General features: G+C 36.1%; 1 pseudogene; it reads right to left on the bottom strand.

Annotated features, from left to right (window-relative positions):
• Positions 1-11805: 11805 nt before the first annotated feature.
• LOC117198132 (dnaJ homolog subfamily B member 6-like) overlaps positions 11806-23555 on the bottom strand; it is a 94150-nt pseudogene continuing 82400 nt past the window's right edge.

Below are 23555 nucleotides of genomic sequence, written 5' to 3'. Positions count from 1 at the left end.
GGATAAAGGAGATGTGGTACATATATACAATGGAATATTACTCAGCCATAAAAAGGAACGAATTTGGGTCATTTGTAGAGATGTGGATGAATCTAGAGACTGTCATACAGAGTGAAGTAAGTCAGAAAGAGAGTAACATTATCATATATCAACGCATATATGTGGGACCTTGACAAATGGTACAGATGAACCGGCTTGCAGGGCAGAAATTGAGACACAGATGTAGAGAGCAAACGTATGGACACCAAGGGGGGAAAGCGGCGGGGGTGGTGGTGGTGGTGGTGTGATGAATTGGGAGATTGGGATTGACATATAAAATGTATAACTAATAAGAGCTTGCTGTATAAAAAATAAACATAATAAAATTCATAAATTCAAAAAAACAAAAAAAATCATAAGATCATGAAGATAACAACAACAACAGCAAAACTCAATTGGCAAAATTCTCAGAGGCTTTTAGTCTTTCATGGTGAAAACCTTTCCCATTGGTGCTTCTCAACCTCAGGTCTATCCCTTTTGGTAAACATCAACTGTTTCCTTTTGAAATAATCACTGGGTGACCTATGTGCTTAGATGAAGGCATGTAAGAACCAGCATTACTTAAGGGTGCCGTATCATATTATTGCCAAGGACTTATTAAAGCACTTAAAGAAAATGAAAAGTTACTAATTCCTTTCACAGCGAGCTCCTGGGAGACAAAGACTCTAAGGACCACGGGTTACAGCCTGGAGATTTTGTCTATTGGACAAGATATCAAATAAAGGACTCTTAACAACCAAATTGGAAGAGGCCATATCAGATATTACTAACAAATCTGTGCTGCAAAACTTAAAGGAGTAAGCTCTTGGATTCACATTGCTCACCTTAAAAAGCCTCCTCTCCTAAATGGACTGCAACTCCTGTTTCTGACACCCAGCTTTGACTAACTAAAACCAGCACTACCAGACCAGGAGGAGAAGATGAAATCCGAAGTAAACAGATGACCCAAGATGCTGGACCAGGTCTTGATAATCGCTCACGTTTGCTTATGAACCAAATGTATTTATTTCTTGGGCTCAATCACTTGAAAATTTGAAAAATCAATCCAATTGCTGGGTTTGTGGCCAATTACCCATGTCCAGCACTTCTGGATTACACTGGCGGGTTTAACCTCTTCACGGTTCAGACTGGCTAGACCTTAGGCATTTTATCTTAGAAGAAAGAAATTCTAGTACCATGCAAGCCACCAATGATATCACTAAGTGGGACCCTCTTACCTGGTTAATTAATGACACCTGTTCTGAACCTGGCCATAAATACTCCTTTTCACTGGATGTTACCCAATCCCAACCAGAGCAGCATGCTAAGGCTAAACCTAAAAATGTAACAACCTGTCTTTTTGGTGGCATTATTCCCCAGTTATGGGATGAATTTATCTGATGCCAGCCTATGGCAACCTGAATATGAGGGACCCTCTCTGATGGGGACAAACCAATCATACCAAAGATAATCAACCTAGCAATACTTATAAGTTATGTTGGATGCCACCTGAAAGTTGTCAGTATACTATAACTTTGAGGACCAGTGATTGGTTTGGAACTAATTGGTTAAGAGGACCAGGGATATACTGTGTAGCTTCTAATGGGATCCAATGGATTTGTGGAACAAGTTTGTGGCCTTGGTTTTCCTCAGGTTGGTTAGGGAGATGCACAATTGTTTTCCCTTGGGTTCAAGGTCACTTACCGGTAACCTTGGAAATAGCCCCTGCCAATCTGCCTTTAATGTGGGCACACTGGGTTTGATTAGTTTTTCAGTGATATGATCATTTGGTCGTGATATTTGTTCCTGCGCATGGAATAGAAGATATCATTACTCACATAGAAGCTTTACTAAAAATTACTCAGCAAGCTTTGAATGATAGTAATTAAGCCATTAGCTTGCTCAATTCAGAAGTCTCCATGATGAGAAAAGTGGTCCTACAGAATTGCATAGCCCTTGATATTCTAACTGCTTCTCAAGGGGGAATTGTGCTATAATACAAACTGAATGCTGTGTCTTTATACCTGGCAAGTCTTCTAATGTAACTCATTCTTAATACCTATGAAGACTCAAATTTCTGGTCTGAATAATCCTCTTCCCAGTTTAGGGGAAATACTAGGAAAATGGTTTGGTTTAGGAGGATCTTGGCTTAAAACTTTACTAATAATGTTGTTTACTCCACCTGGCAATTTTAATTACAGTTTGTCTAACTTGTAAGGTGATAGTTTCTTGCCTTTCATGCCATATATTACCTACTCCTACTAAGATAATCATGTCTAAACAACTTGAAATTATTGATTACATCTATAGTTCTTTATAAAATAATGGACATGCACAATGCATATGCGAGGCAAAACTGGCATCTTATTGGACAACCTGGAATTGACCTTCAGTCCTTGCCGAACATCCTATTAGTATAACCAACCCCCTTCCCAAAAATAGAGAACCAGGCTACTAGGTCCCAGCCATCAAGGGACATGATGAACCCAGGGCAGGTAAGCAACCTGCATGGAGGGATGAAATAATTGATCACCTTATGCTTTTTATCAAAAGATTTATGATAAGAAGGGGGAGATTGATGAAATAAAAATTCATAATTTAAGGCAACTCTCTAAAAATTTAAACATAAAAAGTTTCTCTGCCCTTTGGCCTCCTCTCTCCCTTCTGCTGTGCATTGTGTATTTGCATTATGCATTGACCAGACCTCCCCCATGGCAGAAATACCTGCTCCACCATATAGAGCAATATACTCCCAGTGCTAGCAAGATAATTCCTTAGGAGATAACATTCCTTCTTAATCCTGCAAGGGGTCAGGATGACCCATTACTTTGTAAGTGCAATTCTAGATTGTGTACACTGTCAATACATACTGTGATATATAACCTTCTGTCTCAAAAATGTATGTAACTGTGCTTTGACCTCTAATGGGCAGAACAGTTCTCAGGGCTCTCTGGGTTATAATCTGTCTCCTGGGTTATAATCCTCAGGTTGGCTCTAATACAATTTTCCATCTCTTTCATAGATTCACTATTGATTAATTTTTCATCAACACATTATTTTTTAAGGCTGTAGCTGGTTACTTTGTAAGAGTCTGGAGATGAGCTCACAGCAAGTTTGAGTGTAATATAACCATTTCCAAAGAGGGTTTTATTTTATTCTGTAATAAAATTTTAAGTGATTTGTCAAGAAAATATCCAAACCCAAATAAAAATTTGTCTCTTGTTCTACAGTTGGATCATGTATGCTAAGACATTTTCTCACTATGGACAACGAAAATAAAGTATCTTTGGGACTTTCCTGGCGGTCCAGTGGTTAAGACCCTGCGCTTCCAATGCAGGGGGCGCAGGTTTGATCCCTGGTTGGGGAACTAAGATCCCACATGCCACGTGGCACAACCAAAAAAAAAATAAAAACAAATAAAAAATTAAAATAAATAATGAAGGGAAAAAAAGTCTCTTTAAAATGACATTTCAATAGCTGATGTTGCCAAACTAATTAATATAGAAAAGGGCTTTGAAAGGGAGAAAACCTTTTTAAAAATATGAGTTACTTGGTACTATATTAAGGGGAAAATACTTTTCCCTCAAATTATGAATCTGTATCTTATTAATACAAGCATTTTTAATATTACTCCTTTATTTTAGAATGAATAATGCTTATAAGTATAACTAAGTCTCAAGTATAAAGGGGCTGATTATCTGCCTGGAATATAATTTGAGCCTTTCTTCCACTCCCAACTTATCATTTAGAAATTTCATTGTATTAATAACAGAAGTTAGGCAACTAAAGGAACAAGGTATAATTCAAATAAGCAAATTCTGTTCTTTATTAGCTGCCCTTGAGAAAGTTTGAAAATGAAGTTGAGGGGAAGCAAAACCATAATGCTTATACTCAACAATTTATTTAATAGTGTTCTCTTTCTTCTCTATTAGCAAAGCAGTTGAATAAAGCTTTATGTACTTACTCAAAGAGACTAAATCTCGGTATGTTAAATGGTTTGCTCCATGTTGGTTTAACATGCACACACATAAACATATAAAACAAACCAAATAAATACTTAAGAACTTGATGTAGAGAGAAGATTCCTTCCCCAAAAAGAAGCTTCTGGTAAGATGAAGTAGACATACTTTTCCCTATTCTTCTTACTATTCATTCTTGCAAATAAGAACCCTGGACACTATATATAAAATAAGAATATGAAAGGTGGAGAGAAGGCAGACAGCTAGGGTCCTTGGGACCAAAAGGAAGAGATGTTTATGAGTTCTGTGGGGTTTCTCTTTGCCTAATATATCCCAGACTTGGAACTGAAGAAGGTAGAAACCTCAAATTGCCAATTACTGCTGTAAAAGGCCCAATAAATCCTGGTTTCCCTAGCAACAGATCAGGAAAGGAGCATCTTAACAAGGCAGAAAACTTTTACATAATAATGGCTGTACTCTAGTCAAACATTACAGAAAAGAACTGTGGCTCCTCACCCCTAACCATACCAGAAAAATCCAGGTGGGTACCACAGAATTCCCATGAGGTTGTAGCAGAGCATCACAACATTCATGTGTGGGTGATGTTCAAGAGGTCCAAGTAGATAACTTGGACTCTCATCCCCTTTTGTCAGCAATGAAACCATTCATCCCCACGATATCAGTGGAGACCACGTAGAAACTGTAGACTTCAGCCCCATGCAGCACAACATTTTTTTACCTACTGGGGAAATATCAAAGGAGAAGTGGAGAGTAAGGAACTTCACTATCACCTAATGGTACCAAAGCACCCCCATTGCAGCATCACTGGAGACTGTGAGGGAAGCCAGAATTCTGATTCTTGCCCAGCAGTAAAAATAAGCAAATAAGCTCCCATCCTTAGGTGGTAATGAGGTCAAGTGGGGAATCTAGAATTCTACTTACACCTGGAAGTAACAAGGTGGTGATACTCTTTACCCTGCCAAAGCACTGTCAGAGAAAACCAGATGAAGCAGAAGATTTAAATAACACCCAGAGTCTAATAACATAATATTAAAATTTTCAGCTTTCAACTGAAAGTCACTTATACCAAGAACAAGGAGGATCTTAAACTGAATGAAAAAAGAAAATCGAAGTGTGTCAACACTGAGATGATACAGATGATAAAATTATTTGAAAATGATTTTCAATCAACTTTTATAAAAAAGCATCAGTGAGGAATTACAAACACAACTGAAACAAAAACAGAAAGTCTCATTAAGCATTTAGAAAGCACCAGCAAGGAAATAGAAGAAATAAAAAAGACCAAATGAAATTTTAGAAGTAAAGCATAGAGTCAGTAAAAATTTAAAAGCTCAATAGGTGGGCTCAAGAGATTGGAGAGAACAAGTAAAAAATTTATGAACTGAAGATGCAGCATTAAAAATTGCCCAAACTATGATAAGAAACAAAAAGCAGAGAATGACATCCCTCATAAATGTATATGCAAAAGTATTCAACAATATATTAGTAAACAGAATTCAAAAATATATAAAAAGGATATACACCATGACCAAGTGAGATTTCTTCCATCTATGTAAGGCTAGTTCAACATTCGAAAGTCAAATAATGTAAACTCTCACATTAACAGAGTAGAGAAGAAAAATCATGATTATATCAATAGATGCAGAAGAAAACACTTGAAAAAATCCACCAGCCATTCATGAAAGAAACTCTCAGAAAGCTAGGAATAGAGAAGGACTTCCTCAATTTGATTAAAAAAAATTTAAAAATCCACTACAGCCAACATCATTCTTTTTTTTTTGTATTTTTAAAAACACCTTTATTGGAGTATAATTGCTTTACAATGGTGTGTTAGTTTCTGCTTCATAACAAAGTGAATCAGTTATACATATGCATATGTTCCCATATCTCTTCCCTCTTGCGTCTCCCTCCCTCCCACCCTCCCTATCCCACCCCTCTAGGTGGTCACAAAGCACCAAGCTGATCTCCCTGTGCTATGCGGCTGCTTCCCACTATCTATTTTACATCTGGTAGTGTATATATGTCGATGCCACTCTCTCACTTTGTCACAGCTTACCCTTCTCCCTCCCCATATGCTCAAGTCCATTCTCTGGTAGGTCTGTGTCTTTATTCCCGTCTTGCCCCTAGGTTCTTCATGACCATATTTTTTCTTAGATTCCATATATATGTGTTAGCATATGGTATTTATTTTTCTCTTTCTGACTTACTTCACTCTGTATGACAGACTCTAGGTCCATCTACCTCACTACAAATAACTCAATTTTGTTTCTTTTTATGGCTGAGTAATATTCCAATGTATATATGTGCCACATCTTTTTTTTTTGACTGTTTCAAATCTTTATTTCCGTTTGAATGTAGCCCAAGCCTCAGTACTTTCATCTAAGAAGAAAGTATCGTGTCAGATTGTATTACAAACTAAAATTTTATAAGTCCTATAAAAAATTCCGTTTTACCCAATTTCCATTACCCACAGCTCCACCCCACAAGAAATTCATACAATTATTTAAAACAAATTATAATTCAATAGGAATAAATTATTCAAAATAATAGATCTAAAGAAATTTTCTAGAATCTTGTGCAATAGGGTTAGTTAGATAAATCATGTACCTGTATTTAGCTTAGTTTAAATTTTAAACAATTTTAAGAATAGCTGTTACAGAATTTATAGTGAAAGAGGCACCTCAAGAATTGGAGGCAAAGATTAATCTTAGTTGCTCTGTCTAAACTGTGCTTTGTGGTCCTATTTAGCATTTTATATATTTATTTATTTATTTATTAACATCTTTATTGGAGTATAATTACTTTACAACGGTGTGTTAGTTTCTGCTTTATAACAAACTGAATCAGTTATACATATACACATGTTCCCATATCTCTTCCCTCCTGCGTCTCCCACCCTCCCTCTCTCACCCCGCTAGGCAGTCACAAACCACCTAGCTGATCCCCCTGTGCTACGCGGCTGCTTCCCACTAGCTATCCACTTTACGCTTGGTAGTGTATATATGTCCATACCACTCTCTCACCTCATCACAGCCTCCCCCTCCCCCTCCCCATATCCTCAAGTCCATGCTCTAGTAGGTCTGTGTTTTTATTCCTGTCTTACCCATAGGTTCTTCATGACCTTTTTTTCCCCCTTAGATTCCATATATATGTGTTAGCATAAGATATTTGTTTTTCTCTTTCTGACTTACTTCACTCTGTATGACAGACTCTAGGTCCATCCACCTCACTACAAATAACTCAATTTCGTTTCTTTTTATGGCTGAGTAATATTCCATTGTATATGTGTGCCACATCTTCTTTATCCATTCATCTGTTGATGGACACTTAGGTTGCTTCCATGTCCTGGCTATTGTAAATAGAGCTGCAATGAACATTTTGGTACATGACTCTTTTTGAATTATGGTTTTCTCAGGGTATATGCCCAGTAGTGGGATTGCTGGGTCATACTAGAACAAAAAATTTCACAATTTGTATGGAAACACATAAGACTCCGAATAGCCAAAGCAATCTTGAGAATGAAAAACAGAGCTGGAGGAATCAGGTTCCCTGACTTCAGACTATACTACAAAGCTACAGTTATCAAGACAGTATGGTACTGGTACAAAAACAGAAATATAGATCAATGGAACAGGATAGAAAGCCCTGAGATAAACCCATGCACATATGATCACCTTATCTTTGATAAAAGAGGCAAGAATATACAGTGGAGAAAAGACAGCCTGTTCAATAAGTGGTGCTGGGAAAACTGGACACCTACATGTAAAAGTATGAAATTAGAACACTCCCTAACACCATACACAAAAATAAGCTCAAAATGGATAAAAGACCTAAGTGTAAGGCCAGACAATATCCAACTCTTAGAGGAAAACATAGGTAAAACACTCTATGATATAAATCACAGCAAGATCCTTTTTGACCCAGCTCCTAGAGAAATGGAAATAAAAACAAAAATAAACAATTGGGACCTAATGAAACTTAAAAGCTTTTGCACAGCAAAGGAAACCATAAACAAGACCAAAAGACAACCCTCAGAATGGGAGAAAATATTTGCAAATGTAGCAACTGACAAAGCATTAATCTCCAAAATTTACAAGCAGCTCATGCAGCTCAGTATCTAAAAAACAAACAACCCAATCCAAAACTGGGCAGAAGACCTAAATAGTCATTTCTCCAAAGAAGATATACAGATTGCCAACAAACACATGAAAGAATGCTCAACATCATTAATCATTAGAGAAACACAAATCAAAACTACAGTGAGATATCACCTCACACCAATCCAAATGGCCATCATCAAAAAAATCTACAAATAATAAATGCTGGAGAGGGTGTGGAGAAAAGGGAACCCTCTTGCACTGTTGGTGGGAATGTAAACTGATACAGTCACTATGGAGAACCATATGGAGGTTCCTTAAAAAACTAAAAAAAAAAAAGAAGGAGTATTAAACATGAACAAGTTTAGACCTAACGGTTTGGAAAATTCTCATTCTCTCCTAAAGGCAAACTATGTTGAAGTTAAGAAATGGCTTCCAAGTAACAATCAAACCCAGGGTCCTGCCAGAAAAATACTGTATGCTCTCAAGGTGAAGCTGAAGTTATAGCTCTAAAATCCTTTGTTAAGGCATCAAAAAGATAGTGTTCTGCTTTAGAATATTAAGTTGGACAAAAATAGCACTTTAGAGTTTAAGGGTGTACCTAAGAGTATCTTCATCAAACAAGAGTATCTAAGAAACATAAAAACTTTATTATACAACCCTCCTGACATAAGACCAGGGTGAAGAAGGGTTTAATTGGAAGAAATTCAGGGTGTGGTGTTTATTCATAGGAGACCAAAATGATTTTAAAAGAATTACATTTCCAGACATACCACCAACTTTCACTGACAGGGACAAAAACACTACAAAAAGGAAAAAAGGACTTTGAACCTCCGAAACCTACTAGCAGGGAGCAAACCACAAAAGCTACGCAGTTGAAAATATAGCTTACCTAGCAAATCAAAGGAAGGATGACTCAAAGTGTGGAACCAAGAACAATGAGTAAGGACTGAGCCATTCCTGGGCAGGAATGGGGCCGAGTCCTTAATGAAGAAACTTCCAAAATTTTCCTGTCTGGATTTCAGAATTTCTATGTACTTCTTTGTGCTTCACATTTTCTCCCTATTTGAATAGGAATACCCATAGGGGTTTTATCAGTCTCGACCCTGTATGTTGGGCAAATGGAGTGCACATAACTCAGATCAAGAACTATACTTGAGGTGATTTACTTAAGAAAGTATACCTGGGAAAACTTCATCTGTGCATGGATCTGATTTAGATGATTTCACGGACTTTGAGCTGATGGTATAGTGAGATGAGACTTTTGTGGGCCTTTGTAGTGGGTAAGTGTATTTTGCATGTGGGAGGATTGTAAATAATTTGTGGCCACATGGGGGACCTATAGGGTTTTAAAATTCACATGTACTTTACATGAGGTAAAATTCACCACTTTAAAGGGTACACTTCTGTGGTTTTGGGGACATTCATTAGGTTCTGCAACCATCTCCACTATCTAATTCCAGACTATTTCTATTGATACCCCCACCCCCAAAACCAAGCCATACCTATTAGTAGTTAGTCCTAGTTTGTCTTTCCTCCCATGTGATAGCAATAACTACTCTACAGATTTCTATCTCTATAGATTTGTCTCTACAGATTTGTCTATTCTGATTACTTCATATAAATGGAATCATAGAATATGTAGCCTCTTGTATATGGCTTCTTTCACTTAGCATATTTTCAATGTTTATCCATCTTGCAGCATATATCAGTTCATTTCATTTTATTTCTGTATAATATTCCTTTGGATGGTTATGCCACATTTTATTTGTCCACATCCATTTTATTTGTCCATCCAACATTTAATGTATTGAATACATTTGGGTTATTTTCATTTTTTTGGCTATTATGAATAATGCTCTTATAACCAGTCATGTACAAGTATTGTATGGACATATGTTTTCATTTCTCTTGGGTATATACCTAGGAGAGGAATTGCTGTGTCATAAAGTAACTTTATTTTATCTTTTTGAGCAACTGCCAAACTTATTTTCCACAGCAAATGCACCATTTTACATTCCCTTATGATTTCCTTTTTAACCCATTCCTTATTTGGTAGTGTGTTGTTTGATTTCCACATTTTGTGGTTTTTCTAAATTTCCTTCTGTTACTAATTTCATATTTCATTTTACTTTAATTACAACACTTACTTTGTATGATTTAAATCCTTTTAAAATTTATTAACACGTTAATGGCTTAAGATACAATCTATCATGCACAATGTTCCAGGTTCCCTTGAGAATAATATTCTGATGAAATTGGGTGAAGTGTTCTATAGGTAACTGTTAGGTCTGCTTGGTAATTAGGGATGTTCAAGTCTTCCATTTCCTTGCTGATCTTCCATCTACTTTTTCTATTATTGAAAGTAGGGTATTGACATATCCAACTCTTATGATTAAATTACCTATTTCTCCCTTCCATTCTCTCCATTTTTACTTTATATATTTTGGAGCTCTGTTGTGAGGTGCTCTGTTGTGAGGTGCTTAAATTATTATATTTTTTCCAGGGATTGATGATTTCATCATTATACAATGTCCTTTCTCAGGATTCCCTGGTGGTGCGGTGTTTAAGAATCCGCCTACCAATGCAGGGGACATAGGTTCGATCCCTGGTCCCGGAAGATTCCACATGCCATGGAGCAACTAGCCTGTGAGCCACAACTATGGAGCCTGCACGCCAGAACTACTGAAGCCTGTGTGCCCTAGAGCCCACGCACCACAACTACTGAGCCCACGTGCTGCAACTACTGAAGCCTGTGCACTCTAGGGCCTGAGTGCTGCAACTACTGAAGCCCGTGAACCTAGAGCCCGTGCTCTGCAACAAGAGAAGCCACCGCAATGAGAAGCCCATGCCCCACAATGAAGAGTAGTCCCCGCTCACCACAACTAGAGAAAGCCCGCATGCAGCAATGAAGACCCAATGCAGCCAAAAAAAATGTCCTTTCTCTCTAGTGACAATTTTATTTCAAAGTCTATTTTGTCTGATATTAGCATATGAACTTCAGCTCTCTTGTGAGTACTGTTTCCATACACTATATTTTTACTTTCAAACAATTTGTGTCATTAAAACTAAAGTATCTGTAGACAGCATTTAGTTGGATCATTTTTTTAAAAATCCATTCTGCCAATCTCTGCCTTTTAATTCGAGAGGTTAATCCACTTACATCTAATGTAATTATGGATAAGGAAGGACTTATTTGTAGCATTTGGATATTAATGTTCCATATCTTATGTCTTTTTGGTTTCTCCATACTTATTTTATTTCCTTTTTTAGTATTAAATAGATATTTTCTAGTGTATTATTTTCATTCCCTTATCATTTCTTTTACTATATCTTTTAGTCATTATCTTACTGGTTGCCTTAGGATTACAATTAACATCTTAATTTATAACAATCTAGTTCAGAGTAACACTGACATAATTTCAATAGTATACATTTTGCTTCTATATATCTCCATTCCTCTCCCAATCTGTATGCTTCTATTACCACAGAATACATCTTTACATGCTGTGTTCCCATTAATGCAGATTTATAATTACTGCGTTTTGCAACTGTCTTTTAAATCATATAGGGAAAAAGGAGTTATAAGCCAAAAATACAATAATACTGGCTTTTACATTTACCTATTTAGTTACCTTTCCTGCTGTTCTTTATTTCTTCATGTCGAGTTGAGTTACTGTCTAGTATCCATATATTTCAAACTAAAGGACTCTCTTTAGCATTCATTGAAGGACAGGTCTGCTAGTAAAAAACAACCCTCAGTTTTTGTAGATCTGGAAATGCCTTAATTTCTTTTTCATTTTTATTGTGGTAAAATATACATAATTTTTTATCATTTTAATCATTTGTAAGTGGCATTAAATATACAATGTTTTGTAAACATCACTACTAAATCAATACCCAAAACGTTTTCATCATCCCAACCAAACCCCCATACACATTAAACAAAAACCTGAGCTTCTAACCCCATCCCTTGCCCCCAGCCTCTGGTAATCTCTGTTCTACTTTCTGTCTCTATGAATTTGCCTATTCTAGGCATGTCATAAAAGTGAAAGGATACAATATTATATTTTCATCTGTATCTGGCTTATTTCACTAAGCATAATATTTTCAAGGTTTACCCATGGTATATCCTATATCAAAATGTAATTCCTTTTTATGACAGAATGATATTCCATTGTATGAATATACCACATATAGTTTATCCATTCACCTGTTGATTGACACTTCGGTTGTTTCCACCTTTTGGTTATTGTGAATAATGCTGCTATGAAACTTGTTACAAATATCTGAGTTCCTGTTTTGAGTTCTTTCGGATATAAACCTAGGAGTGGAATTGCTGTGTCATTTGGTAGTTCTATATTGAACCTTTTGAAAAATTGCCAAACTGTTTTTCATAGCAATTACACCTTTTTACATTCCCACCAGAAATGCACAAGGATTCTCTCAGCAAAATGTTTTATAATTTTTGGTGTACTAGCCTTTTGCCTAAATTTATTACTGAGAATTTAATTCATAAATTAATTAAATTAATTAAGTTTTTACAGGTCCCACTCAGGAAGGAATGCATTAAACACATTCACATTTCCATTCTTTTTTTAAAGCAAATGACAAAGACCCAGCTTACCAGCTTTACTTTTTTAAACCTAAGCTTATAATTACATGTTTAAACAATTGTCAAAATGTACTAAGTTGCCAGCATTCATGCACAAGTAGAAAACATCCTCAATTTATATTAAATCAAAAGTGTGTTACCATTAATGTCTTTCACTATTAAATACTGAAAAAAATTGAATTTGTGTATGTGTGTGTGTGTGTGTGTGTGTGTGTGTGTGTGTGTGTGTGTGTGTAAGATTCATCCTGGCAATACTGACTTTACAGCTGACTGACACTACTTGGCTCATATTTCAAACACAATGCAAAAGAAGGTCTTTGCAGCTGTTAGTGTACAAAAGAATCAAAGCCACCTTAGATTACATTTAATAGAAAAGCAATGTGCATATACAGATTTACAACAATTTTAAAGACAAAAAAATATGGAACTGTTATGTGGTCCCAACAATAAACTCGAAAGCATATGACAAATAGGGGCTCCAGTGAACTGTTTATAAATACTTTACATTAGGTACAGTTATACTAGAAGTTGAATTCATTTCAAATCTTCAACAAATGTTCCTATATTTATAGTTTAACATTTCAGTTAAATGCATGCAATTACTCCTTATCCAAGCATAGCTGCTGCTCCTTGCATTTTATTGTTAAGGACTTTAACTGGCCATCTTTTTCAACTTCTAATCTTTCTTCACCATTCTTGACAATTCTCTTTGTAGTGATTTTTCTGTCATTAATTAATTTAGTAGAAGTTGACATAGATTTGAAGTTGCCCATCCCACTACCACCAAATGACATGGAAGAGAATGAAGTGAGGCCCCCATGACGTAGTGAACTGAACAATGTAAATTTGGGTCAAAAGAAGAAAATCCACCTCCAAAAGACGGAAATCCACTTAAGGCAGAGAAAAATGACCCTGTGCCCCAGCTTTTGTTTCCATGGGGCCCCTGCAATGACCAAATATGTTCTCAAGTGGGTCTTCAAAGAGGTCAAATAAAAAAAGTCTCTTCCACCAAAATATTCCCTGAAGACATCTGGATTAAGGAATCTGAAGCCAAACTCAAATGGCCTGTCAAAATGACTTCCACCTCCATCATTTAATTGTTTTTTAGCATATCTGTCATAGATGTCCCATTTTTTTAATATGTGATAACACCTCAAACACCTCATATACCTTGGCTATTTGAATTTTCTCTCCCTTTTTCTTGTCAAGATTTTTATCTGGTTGCTATGCTGATGCCAGTTTCCAATAAGCCTTTTTAATATCCTTGGCTGAAGCATGTCTCTGCATGCATAGAACTTCATAGTAATCCATCATGTTTTAGCAAGCTGTTGGAAGGAATCCAAGGACGTGGAAGCAGGTGGATAGAAGCAGCAGTGATGGGGTGATGGCCTGGGTCTCCTGTTGACTCTGGCATGGCTGTGCTGGTCATGGAAGTGCAGACGGCAGCTTCCCAAGATTTCCTTTCTCTCCTTGGATTTAAACTCTTAGATATTATTATAAATGGAATTCCATTCTTAATTTCATTTTTAGATTGTTGGTGGTGTACAGAAATACATCTGATTTTTGTTTTCATTTGTACCCTGCAATTATGAAGAACTCGCTTTTTAGTTCTACTAGCTTTCTTGCGGATTCCTTTGGATTTTCTAAAGATCAGATCACATAATCTGTGAATAGAGGTAGCTTTACCCCTTCATTTCCAATGCGGATGCCCCTTTTCTTGTATAATAGCTATTGCTAGTACTTCCAGTAAGACATGAATGGCAAATGATGAAAGTGGGTATCCTTGCCTTGTTAGTGATCTTAGGGGTAAAATTTGCAGTCTTTCATCAATGAGTATGATGTTAACTGTGGGTTTTTCATAAATGTCCTGTATCATGTCGCAGAATTTTCCCTATTTTCCCAGTTTTCAGAGTATTTATCAAGAAAGGATGTTGGATTTTGTCAAATGCCTTTCCTGCATAAATTGAGATGATCATGAGGGTTTTTTCCCTTTGCTCTATTCACATCATGTATTACATTGATTGCTTTCCTTATGTTGAACCACCCTTGCATTCCTGGAATAAATTTGACTTGGACATGGTGAGTAATCCATTTAATATGCAACTGGATTTGGTTTTCTAATATTTTGTTGAGGACTTTTGCATCTATATTAATAAGGGATATTGATCTATAATTTTCTTCCTTGTTATGTCTTTATTTGGTTTTGTATCAGAGCAATGCTGTTCTCATCAAATGAGTTAGGAAGTACTTTAATTTTTTGAAAGAGTACTAAAAGTATTGTTTTTAGCTCTTGTTTAAATGTTTGGCGGAAATCACCAAAATTAATTCAGGACTTAATTTTGTCGTCAGGTGTTATGTTAGTGATTCATTCTCTTTACTTGTTAGGTCTGTTGAGATTTTCTATTTCTTCTTGAGTCAGTTTAGGTGAATTGTGTATTTCAAGGAATTTATCCATTTCTTCTAAGTTATCTAATTTGCTGTACAATTTTTCATACTATTTTCTTACAATTAATTTAATTTTGTTAAGGTCAGTTGTTGTGTCACCACTTACATTTCTCATCTTAGTTATTTGTATGTACTCTCTCTCCCTGTTTTTTCTTAGTCTTACTAAACATTTGGTGATTTTGTTTATCTTTCCAAGGAACCGTCTTCTGATTTAATTAATTTTCTCTATTGTTTGCTTAGTCTCTATTTTATCACTACTTTGATCTTTATTATTTCCTTCTTTCTGTTACCTTTGGGATAGTTTCTTCTTCTTTTTCTGGTTCCTTCAGGTGTGAAGTTAGGTTACTGATCTGAGACCTTTATTCTTTTTAGATCTACATAATTACAGATATACATTTTCCTCTAACAACTGTTTTCACTGCATAGTATAATTTTAATGTGTTTTTATTTGCACTTGTCTCTAAGTATTTTCTAATTTCCATTACAATTTCTTCTTTGACCAATTGGCTGTTTGAGTGTGTTGTTTAATTTTAATATATTTGTGATTTTATTAGTTCCTTCTGTTGTTGATATCTAACTTCATCCTGTTGTGGTCAGTGAAGATACTTTGTACGATAACCATCTTTTTACATCTATTGAGACTTGTTTTGTAGCTTAAAATATACTCTGTCCTGGAGAAAGTTCCATGTGCATGTGAGAGAATGTGTAATTTGCTGTTGTTGTGTAGAATGTACTTTATATATGTCTGTTAGGTGTATTTGGTTCAGAGTTGTTCAAGTCCTCTAATTCCTTACTTATTTTCTGTTTGGTTGCTATTTCCATTATAGAAAGAGAAGTATTGAAGCCTCTCACTCTTATGAAGAACTACCTATTTCTTCCTTCAATTCTGTCCAGTTTCCTTCATATATTTTGAGGATCTGTTATTAGGTTTGTAAATGTTTACAATTGTTATGTCTTCTTGTTGAATTGAATATTTTATTAATATATAATTCCTCCACCTACTATAAACTTCTTGATTTAAAATCTACTTTATTTCATATTAGTATAGACACGCCTGAGCTCTTTCAGTTACTATTTGCATGGAGTCTTCTTCACTGTCAATATATTTGTGTGTTAGATCTAAAATATGTCTGTTTTAAAAAATTTTTTTAACAAATTTATTTATTTATTTTTGGCTGCATTGGGTCTTCATTGCTGTGCGTGGGCTTTCTCTAGTTGCGGCGAATGGGGGCTACTCTTCCCTGCGGTGTGTGTGTTTCTTATTGCGGTGGCTTCTCTTGCTGCAGAGCGCAGGCTCTAGGCATGCGGGCTTCAGCAGTTGTGGCGCGCGGGCTCTAGAGCGCGGGCTCAGTAGTTGTGGCGCATGGGCCCAGTTGCTCTGCAGCATGTGGGATCTTCCTGGACCAGGGATCGAACCGTGTCCCCTGCATTGGCAGGTGGATTCTTAACCATTGTGCCACCAGGGAAGTCCCCATGAGTCTCTTTTAGATACAATATAGTTTGATCATGTTTTATCTATTCTGCCAAGCTATGTCTTTTGATTAAAGATTTTTTACATTCCAAGTAGTTATCAATCAGGAGGTACTTCTTCTGCCATTTTGCTATTTGTTTACTATATGCCTTATGGCATTTTTGTAACTCATTTCCTACCATTTTACTGACATCTTTTGTGTTTGGATGATTTTTTTTTTCTAGTGAAACATTTTGATTCCCTTCTTATTTTAGTGTATATTCTATACATAGGTACTTTGTGGGTACACTGATCATTACATTTAGCAACTTAAAGTTATAACAGTCTAATTAGAATGTATACCACCCTTGAATGTAAGTTGGTGCAGCCACTATGGAAAACAGTATGGCGGTTCCTCAGAAAACTAAAAATAGAATTACCATATGATCCAGCAATCCCACTCCTGGGCATATAACCGGACAAAACTATAATTCAAAAAGATACATGCACCCCAATGTTCACAGCAGCACTATTAACAATAGCCAAAATATCAAAACAACCTAAATGTCTATTGACAGAAAATGGATAAAGAAGATGAGGTACATATAAACAACATATAAACTACTCAGCCATAAAAAAGAACAAAGTAATGCCATTTATGGCAACCTGGATGCAAACAGATATTATCATACTAAGTGAAGCAAGTCAGAAATAGAAAAATACCATATGATATCACTTATATGTGGAATCTGAAATACAGCACAAATGAACCTATCTACAAAACAGAAACACACTCACAGACCTAGAGATCAGACTTGTGGTTGCCAAGGGGGATGGGGGGAGGGAGAGGGATGGACTGGAAGTTTGGGGTTGGTAGATGCAAACTATTACATTTAGAATGGATAAACAAAACGGTCCTACTGTATAGCAAGGGGTACTATATCCAATGTCCTAGGATAAAACAAAATGGAAAAAAAATTTAAAAAAAGAATGTCTATATGTGTATAACTGAGTCACTTTGCTGTACAGCAGAGATTGGCGCAACATTGTAAATCAGTTACACTTCAATTAAAAAACAAAAAAGAATGTATACCACCTTAACTTCAATATCATACAAAACCCCTGCTCCAGTAGAGCTCTGTCCTTCCCTCTTTCTATCATTGATGACATAGACTACATAGTTATAAATTGTGTGCCCAATAAATAGAATGATAATTCTAATGCATTTATCTTTTCAATCATGTAGAAAATAAAAATTGGCATTACACAATTTCCCATGTATTTATCTTTACCAGATATTTATTTCACTAATAATTACCGATGTTGAATATTTTTTCATGTGCCTATTGGCTATCTGTATGTCTTCTTTGGAAAATGTCTATTCATTTCCTCTGCCCCCCTTTTTAATCAGGTTGTTTGCTTTTGTTTTTGAGTTCTATGAATTCTTTATATATTTTGGATATTAACCCCTTATTGGATATATGATTTGCAAATATCTTCTCCCATTCAGTAGGTTCTCTTTTTGTTTTGTTGATGATTTCCTTTGATAGGCAGAAACTATTTAGTTTAATGTAGTCTCATTTGTTTTTGTTTTGGTCCCCATGCCTGAGGAGACATATCCAGAAAGATAATGCTGCGACTGATTTCAAAGAGCATACTGCCTATGTTTTATTCTAGTTTTATGGTTCCAGTTCTTACATTCAAAGCTTACATACAATCCATTTTCAGGTGATTTTTCTTTATGGTGAAACAAGGTGATCGATCTAGTTTCATTTTTCTTTTTGCTTTGCATGTGACTGTCAAGTTTCCCCAACATCATTTACTGAAAAGAGTATTGTTTCTCCATTGTATGTTCTTTGCTACTTTATCATAAATTAATTGCCCACATATGTCTGAGTTTCTGCCAATACCATGCTGTTTTGATTACTATACCTTTGTAATATACTTTGAAACTAAAGAGTGTTACACCTCCAGATTTGATCTTTTTTCTCAGGGTTGCTTTGACTATTTGGGGTATTTTGTGGTTCCACATAAATTTTAGAATTTTTTTGTTCTATTTCTATGAAAAATGTCCTTAAGATTCAGACAGGAATTGCACTGAATGCATAGATTCTTTTAAATAATATGGACATTTAAACAATGTGAATTCTTCCAATCAATGAGCAGGAAATATCTTTCCATTTATTTGTGTCTTCTTCAACAATATCTTCTACTCTTCAGAGTCCAGGTATTTCACCTCGTTAAATTTGTTCCTGGGTGTATTATTCTTTTTGATACAACTGTAAATGGGATAGTTTTCTTCACTTCTCTTTCTGACAGCTCATTATTACTGTATAGAAATTTAACAGATTTCTGTGTATTAATTTTCTGTTCTGCAACTTTACTGAATCCATCTCTTATTTATAATAGTTTTTTGGTAAAGTCTTTAGAGCTTGATGATCTGTCCTTTGATGAAATTGGGGTGCTAAAGTACCCTGCCATTATTGTATTGTCAAATTTCCCCTTTATATCTGTATTTGCTTTATATACTTAGGTACTCCTACATTGGATCCATAAATGTTAAAAAGTAAAATATACACTTCTTGTATTCATCCCTTTATCATAATATAATGCCCTTCTTTGTCTGTTGTTGAGACTTTGCTTTAAAGATTTTTCCTGATATTATTGGTACCACCCCTTTCTTTTCTATCTTCATTTCCATCTGCATAAAATATCTTTTTCCATCCCTTCATTTTCAGTATGCATGTGTGTTTAGTTCTGAAGTGAGTCTCTTGTAAGCATCATATAGATGGGTCTTGTTTTTTTTATCCAGCCACCCTATATCTTTTGATTGGAGCATTTAGTCCACTAACATTTAAAGTAATTATTGATAGGTATGTACTTATACCTGTTTTCTGATTATTTTTGTCAGTTTTCCCTGTTCTTTTCTTCTTCTTTTAGTTTCTCTCCATTTCGTTTGATGATTTCCTTTAGTAGTATGCTTGTGTTCATTTTTCTTATTGACAGTAACACAATAAAAGTGGGGGACTTTAACAACCCCCTTACATAAATGGATAGATAATCCAGACAAAAAATAAACAATAAAATACTGGGCTTAAATGACATATTAGACAAGTTGTACTTAATTGATATATATATAAAGCATTCCATCCGAAAGCAGCAGAATACACATTCTTTTCAAGTGTGCATGGAACATTCTCCAGGATAGATCACATGATAGGCCACAAAACAAGCCTCAGTAAATTTAAGAAAATTGGAATCATATCAAGCGTCTTTTCCGACCACAATGCTATGAGACTAGACATCAACTACAAGAAAAAAACTGCAAAAAGCACAAACATGTGAAGGCAAAACTATATGGACTAAACAACCAATGGATCACTGAAGAAATCAAAATGGAAATTTAAAAAACTACCTACAGAAAAATGAAAATGAAAACACAACAGTCCAAAACCTATGGGATGCAACAAAAGCAGTTTTAAGAGAGAAGTTTATAGTGACACAAGCTTACCTCAGGAAACAAGAAAAATATCAAACAACATAAAATTATACCTAAAGGAACTAGAGAAAGAAAAACAAATAAAACCCAAAATTAGAAGTAAAGAAATCGGCACTTCCCTGGTGGAGCAGTGGCTGGGAATCTACCTGCCAATGCAGGGGACATGGGCTTGATCACTGGTCAGGGAAGATCCCACATGCCATGCAGCAACTAAGCCCATGTGCCACAACTACTGAGCCTGCATTCTAGAGTCTGTGAGCCACAACTACTGAGCCCGCATGCCACAACTACTGTAGCCCACGTGCCTAGAGCCCAAGCTCCACAACAAGAGAAGCCACTGCAATGAGAAGCCTGCACACCACAATGAAGAGTAGCCCGCACTCACTGAACCTAGAGAAAGCCTACATGCAGCAACAAAGAACCAATGCAGCCAAAAATTAACTAATTAAAAAAAAGAAGTATGAGGTATCACCTCACACCAGTCAGAGTGGCCATCATCAAAAAAACTAGAAACAATAAATTCTGGAGAGGGTGTGGAGAACAGTGAACCCTCTTGCACTGTTGGTAGGAATGTAAATTGATACAGCCACTACGGAGAACAGTATGGAGGTTCCTTAAAAAAATAAAAATAGAACTACCATGTGACCCAGCAATCCCACTACTGGGCATATACCCTGAGAAAACCATAATTCAAAAAGAGCCATGTACCACAATGTTCACTGCAGCTCTATTTACAATAGCCAGGACATGGAAGCAACCTAAGTGTCCACTGACAGATGAATGGATAAAGAAGATGTGGCACATATATACAATGGAATATTACTCAGTCAGAAAAAGAAACGAAATTGAGTTATTTGTAGTGAGGTGGATGGACCTAGAGTCTGTCGTACAGAGTGAAGTCAGAAAGAGAAAAACAAATATCATATGCTAACACATATATATGGAGTCTAAAAACAAACCAAAAAAAAAGGTTATGAAGAACCTAGGAGCAGGACAGGAATAAAGACGCAGATGAAGACAATGGACTTGAGGACACTGGGAGGGGGAAGGGTAAGCTGGGACGAAGTGAGAGAGTGGCATGGACTAATATATACTACCAAATATAAAATAGATAGCTAGTGGGAAGCAGCTGCATAGCACAGGGAGATCAGCTTGGTGCTTTGTGACCACCTAGAGGGGTGGGATGGGGGGTTGGGAGGGAGACGCAAGATGGAGGAGATATGGGGATATATGTATATGTATAGCTGATTCACTTTGTTATAAACCAGAAACTAACATACCATTGTAAAGCAATTATACTCCAGTAAAGATGTTTAAAAAAAAAAGTAAAGAAATCATAAAGATCAGAGCAGAAATAAATGAAAGAGACTAAAAAAATAGAAAAGATCAATGAAACTAAAAGCTGTTTTTTTTTAAGATAAACAAAATTGATAAACCTTTAGCCAGACTCATCAAGAAAAAAAGGAAGAGGGTCCAAATCAATAAAGTAAGAAATGAAAAAGGAGAAGTTACAACCGACACCACAGAAACACCAAGGATCAAAAGAGACTACTACAAACAACTATATGCCAATAAAATGAACAACCAAGAAGAAATGGACAAATTCTTAGAAATATACAATCTTCCAAGACTGAACCAGTAAGAAATACAAAATATGAACAGACCAGTTAGCAGTAATGAAACTGAATCAGTAATTTAAAAACTCACAACAAACAAAAGTCCAGGACCAGATGGCTGCACAGGTGAATTCTACCAAACAGTTAACTAAGTGTTAACACCTACACTTCTTAAAGTATTCCAAAAAACTGCAGATGAAGGAACACTTCAAAACTCATTCTATGAAGCCAGCATCACCCTGATACCAAAATGAGACAAAGGTATCACAAGAAAAAGAAAATTACAAATATAACTAACAGACATAGATGTAAAAATCCTCAACAAAATATTAGCAAACCGAATCCAACAATACATTACAAGGATCACACACCATGACCAAGTGGGATTTATCCCAGGGATGCAAGGATTTTTCAACATCCACAAATCAATCAATGTGATACACCACATTAACAAATTGAAGAATAAAAACCATATGATTGGGCTTCCCTGGTGGCGCAGTGGTTGAGAGTCTGCCTGCCGATGCAGGGGACACGGGTTCGTGCCCCGGTCTGGGAGGATCCCACATGCTGTGGAGCGGCTGGGCCCATGAGCCATGGCTGCTGAGCCTGCGTGTCCAGAGCCTGTGCTCCACAACGGGAGAGGCCAGAGCAGTGAGAAGCCCGCATACTGCAAGAAAAAACAGAAAACAAAACAAAACAAAAAATCCATATGATTATATCAATTGATGCAAAAAAAGCTTTTAACAAAATTCAACATCCATTTAGGATAAAAACTATCCAGAATGTGGGCATACAAGGAACATACCTCAACATAATAAAGGCCATTTATGAGAAACCCACAGCAGACATCATACTCAACAGTGAAAATTTGAAAGCATTTCCTCTAAGACTGGGAACAAGACAAGGACACCCACTCTCACCACTTTTATTCACCATAGTATCAGAAGTCCTAGTCATAGCAATCAGACAAGAAAAAGAAATAAAAGGAATTCAAGTTACTATACTTTTCAAGTTTAAATATTCTATTTAGTTGCTCTTTATATAATTTCCATTTTTTTATTGATATTCTCACTTTGGTGAGACATTTTCTCATACTTTTCTTTAGTTTGTTAGATAATAGTTTCCTTTAGCTCTTTGAACACTTCAAAACTCATTCTATTAAACTCATTTAAAACAACCAACTTAAAGTCTTTGTCTAGAAATACATCATTTGTGCTTCCTCAAGCATGTTTGCATTGATTTTTCTCTTGTTGATATGCCATATTTTCTTTTTTTATATAAATTTATCTTTGGCTGCATTGGGTCTTCATTGCTGCAGGCGGGCTTTCTCTAGTTGTGGTGAGCAGGGGCTACTCTTCATTGCGGTGTGTGGGCTTCTCATTGAGGTGGCTTCTCTTTGTTGTGGAGCATGGGCTGTAGGTGTGCAGGTTTCAGTAGTTGTGGCACACAGGCTCAGTAGTTGTGGCCTGCAGGCTCTAAAGCACAGGCTCAGTAGTTGTGGCACATGGGCTTAGTTGCTGCATGGCATGTGGGATCTTCCTGGACTAGGGCTCAAACCCGTGTCCCCTGCATTGGCAGGCAGATTCTTAACCACTGTGCCACCAGGGAAGTCCCATATTTTCTTTTATTAAAATGTCTGTTAGATTTTTCTTGAAAAGTGGACATTTTGAGGATGTCCATATTATAATATGGCAGCTATAGAAATTAGATTCTCACCTCTCCCCAGGATTTTTTTATTAATGCTGCCTACTGATCTTTTGGTGACTTTTTTTTTTTGAAAAAAAATCCTCAAATTCATTTTAAATGGTAGCCTTTTAATACAAGCATTCTTTTTC

Source organism: Orcinus orca, chromosome X (assembly GCF_937001465.1).
Source record: "Orcinus orca chromosome X, mOrcOrc1.1, whole genome shotgun sequence".
NCBI classification, from domain to species: domain Eukaryota; kingdom Metazoa; phylum Chordata; class Mammalia; order Artiodactyla; family Delphinidae; genus Orcinus; species Orcinus orca.
Note: the sequence above shows the minus strand (reverse complement) of the source record. Positions and strands in the feature narration are given on the sequence as shown.